Source organism: Octopus bimaculoides, chromosome 7 (assembly GCF_001194135.2).
Source record: "Octopus bimaculoides isolate UCB-OBI-ISO-001 chromosome 7, ASM119413v2, whole genome shotgun sequence".
NCBI lineage: Eukaryota > Metazoa > Mollusca > Cephalopoda > Octopoda > Octopodidae > Octopus > Octopus bimaculoides.
This window is the reverse complement of record NC_068987.1, coordinates 37,187,143-37,191,412: the sequence shown is the minus strand read 5'-3', so window position 1 is coordinate 37,191,412 and position 4,270 is coordinate 37,187,143. Positions and strand designations below refer to the sequence as shown.

General features: G+C 36.1%; 1 protein-coding gene across 1 annotated transcript in view; it reads left to right on the top strand.

Moving 5' to 3' along the window:
• Nucleotides 1-4,270, top strand: part of LOC106878059 (centrosomal protein 20) — a 32,120-nt gene that overhangs the window by 23,415 nt on the left and 4,435 nt on the right. The window lies entirely within an intron of this gene.

The window sequence follows — 4,270 nt, the reverse complement described above, 5'->3', positions numbered from 1 at the left end:
AAATTTCGCTTCAACCTGTACAATACTTTATTTTTCGTTAAAATTTCTTATTGACTTTCTGCCTGTCGTATTAAGAAACATAATTTCTGTTACCAAGTTATTTTCATTGTTTACTATCTTCTACACTCGTGTATTTCTGTATACATATATAACCATGCCTAGAAGGAAAATGTCAAATTTGTCTATAAAATCAAGGTCAGCCAAAAGAACGTGTCTGACCAGAAAAAGAGAGACAGCTGCAGAAAGGGAAGCACACCAAGAAAAGAACACACTGTGCACTACAAAAGCCAGAGCATCTGAAAGTGATGAACAGAGGTATGCATGGCTGACAAGGAATAGGATCTCCACTGCAGAACGAAGAGCAGTTGCAACAGCTCAGAGAAGCAACTTCTATGAAGCAGCTTTCAATTATGATCCAGCAGTTCTCATACACATGCACACATACACACTCACACACAAAGATGTATGCATATTTATGCATGTACGTATACATAACAAACCCCTCTCTCTCAATCTCTCTCTCTCTCTCTCTCTGTCACACACACACACACACACATCCATTTCATCTGATGTGTAGTACTCTGTGTGTGTGTGTGTGCGTGCGTGCGTGCGTGCGTGCATAGGGGGTTCCACAATCGCCATTTGTTTCAATTACTCTTGTGAGGATATTCAAGTAAATAATTTTTTTCATTTAATCTCCATTTTAATTTTCGTAAAAGTTTCCAAGTACCAATAAGCAACAATTTCATTCCCGGGCAATGCCGGGTGGCTCTGCTAGTATATATATATGAGACTGAATAATAAGTAAGCAACATTTTGAAACATTTAATTCATCAAAATATATTTCAACAATGCAGAAATTTTATTCATCAAAGTAAGTACCATTACAATCAACACATTTTTGCCAACGAGTTACAAATTTGTTTATTCTGGTAACATAAAAATCTGGAGTTCTAAAACTGATGAAATCTCTGAATGCACTTTCAGCATCGGTTTCATTTTTTAACTCCTCTTGCAGGAAACCATCAAGGTGCTTGAAAAAGTGATAGTTGGTAGGAGAAAGGTCTGGGAAATAAGCTGAGTGGGGAAAAATTTGTAACCAAGTTCCCACAACTTCTCGAGCATCATAAGTGAAACATCTGGTCAAGCATTGTCATGAAGAATGATTGACCAGTCTGGGACAGAGGAGTAGCAGTTTTTCATTCATTTTGGCAATTTCATGGCAGTATGTTTCTGCAGTAATAGTTTTTCCTGGTTTTAAGAAGTTATAGTGGATGAGTCCAGCAGTACATCATCAAACAGTCACTATACCTTCTTTTTGAAGAGCTCAGGTTTAGGGAAGGTTTTTGGTACTTCATTTTTTCCAACCACTGCAAAGAACGTCTTTTATTATAGTACAGAATCCACTTTACTTTGCAAGTTACAATCTGGTTACAGAGAAGAAGCGATGAGCAAATTTCATATGTGCTCATTTTCTGATTTTCATTCAAATCATGTGGTACCCATTTGTCAAGCATTTTTGATTTTGCAATCACATGCAAATAGTTGCAGGCAGTTTTCTAACTAACTTGAAGTTCTTTTGTCAGTTCTTGAGTGATTTTACATAGATCTTTCTCAATGACGGTCTTTAATTGACTGTCATCGTTGACAGATGGGCGTCCACTATGCTCACGATCTTCAAGGCTCAGGTCTCCACTGCAAAATCATTTAAGCCATTTTTGAGCTGACCACTCACTGGTCATTCCCTCACCAAACGTTTCGTTGATATCGCAAGCAGTTTCAGCTGCTTTACATCCTTTTTTGAAGTTGAATAGCAAAATTGCTCAAATATCGCGTTTTGACAGTTCCATTTCAGATGATTGTAACAATAGTGAAAAAAATATCAATGTTAATTTAATGATACATTTAGGCAAGTTTATGTCTGTATTATCAGACAATTGTAAAAATCTGTTTTAAAAAATCCCCAAAAAAGTCCAGTACAAATTCTTCATGGTTCAAAATGTTGCTTACTTTAATCAACCTGATATATATAGGTGTTTTGTTTTTTCAGTCAGTTTCTTTAGATATACTTTCTTAAGCAGTTTCAGTGCCATGCAGGGATTAAGCATAAGCAAACTTTAGGTTAGTTAAAATATATTTGTGATATATTTATAAATTTCAGCTGCACTAAGTAGATATGTTTTACACTTTTTACCATAAGAAAGAATTTTTTCTTCACAGTACTTCTTTCGAGTGTGGGGCCTCACAGAGGCAATGACCGAGACCTGGCATTATGTCATGCTTGAGAAAAAGACCCATCAAGCCAAGTAAAATCACAGTTGTGGCAGATACTGGTGTCACGCAAATGACATTCATGCCAGTGGCATGTAAAAGCACTCATTACACTCTCAGAGTGGTTGGCATTAGGAAGTGCATCCAGCTGTAGAAACCATGCCAAATCAGACTGGAATCTGGTGCAGCCTTCCAGCTTGCCAGGCCTGGTCAAACCATCCAACTCATGACAGCATGGACAATGGACATTAAATGATGATGATGAGTAACTGCAGTGATCTTGCATTTAGAAGTTGAAATATGTCACAAACATATTTTCACTAACCTAAACTTCGCATATATATATATATATATATATATATATATATATATATATATATATATATATATATATATATACATACATACATATTTATAAATATTAATTATTAGCAATAAAAGCTGTATTAATACCAAAAGGTAATCTTCATATCCATCTAAACATAGATGCCTTATTAGAACACCAAATACTTATAGGTTCTTGGTATATAAAAGTACATACCTTATAGCAGATGAGAATCATGTCATCGGTGCCCATATCATGTGGTTTTGGTTTGCTGGAAGTGTTGGTCTCTGCATGCCAGTCAAATAAATCTTGCATATGTACTGGTCACTATGTGCCAGTCCAGTCTCACATTTATATGTGCGTGTGTGTATATATATACATAAATAATGTGATTTTTTTTTATATTTCTTTTATTTTTCAAAATTAAGATAGACAAAGTTCTTTTTTAATCTGAAATATACTCTCCTTCATTTTCTATAATGCTTTTCCATCTATCTGGTAGACTTGCAAGGCACCTCTTCTAAAATTCACTTGTCTGTCATGAAAAATACTCCTCCAGTGCTGTTCTGACCTTGTCTACAGAATTCTTATTTTTTCTATCCAAATGATTTTGAAGACTGTGGAATAAATGATAATCAGATATGGCAATGTTCGACAAATATGCTGGGTGGGGGTACATCGTTTCCCATTTAAACTGCTCCAGCCTTTGGAATGTCGTCATTACTGTATTTGGCTGAGCATTATCCTGATGGAAGAACACCTTTCGTCTTGAAACCAAAGATGGTCATTTTTCTTCTAGCACTGACTTAAGCCAGTCAAGCTATTCACAGAAGATCTCCTTTGTTATCATTTGGTCTGGGTTCAAAAGTTCAAAGTGGACTTAACCTTTCATATCCCACCAAATAGATAACAACACCTTACGTGGGTGAAAATATTCTTCAGCCTGGGGTGCCAGTGTTTCTCCTTTCCCGACCCATTGTCATTTTTAAAGAGAACCCATTTCTCACCACCAGGCGCTATTCAGTCCAAAAAAAGTTCATTTGTGAGATGTGACAGCAAAGAAGAGCACACGTTCACTCTTTGCATGCGATGAGACTTGGAAAGTTTGTGTGGAATACATTGACCCAATTTGCTGACTTTTCCGATGACACACAGGTGTTGATGAATGTTTGAATGACCAAATCCAAGCCTCTCTGCTTGTGCCTCAACAGTTATGATACAATTTTGTTCCACCAGAGTTTGCAGGACATCTTTGTCAAGCTCTATGAATCTTCCAAGACAAGGCTCATCTTCTAGGCTGTAGTTTCCTGCTCGGAATTTCTGGAACCACCGTTGATACTGGCTTACACTTTTGTCCATTCCCCATATACTGCGTTAATATTCTTTGCACTTTCCATTGCATTGTTGCCTTTATTGAACTCATAAAGCAAATATGCCAAATATGCTCTTTTGTCACTTCCATTATAGCTTTGAAAAAAAAATAGCTGTTAAAATCGAACTGCACTCTTCAAAATTTTCACTAAGAATAAGGACAAGACAAAATTACTACCTGCTTTTATAGCAAGTTGATGCAGGTAGTTTATCCTGTCCCCTTCTGATTTTAAGTTCATGCAATTGAAAAAAAAAACATTATTTATGGGATGACCCAATATATATATATATATATACATATAT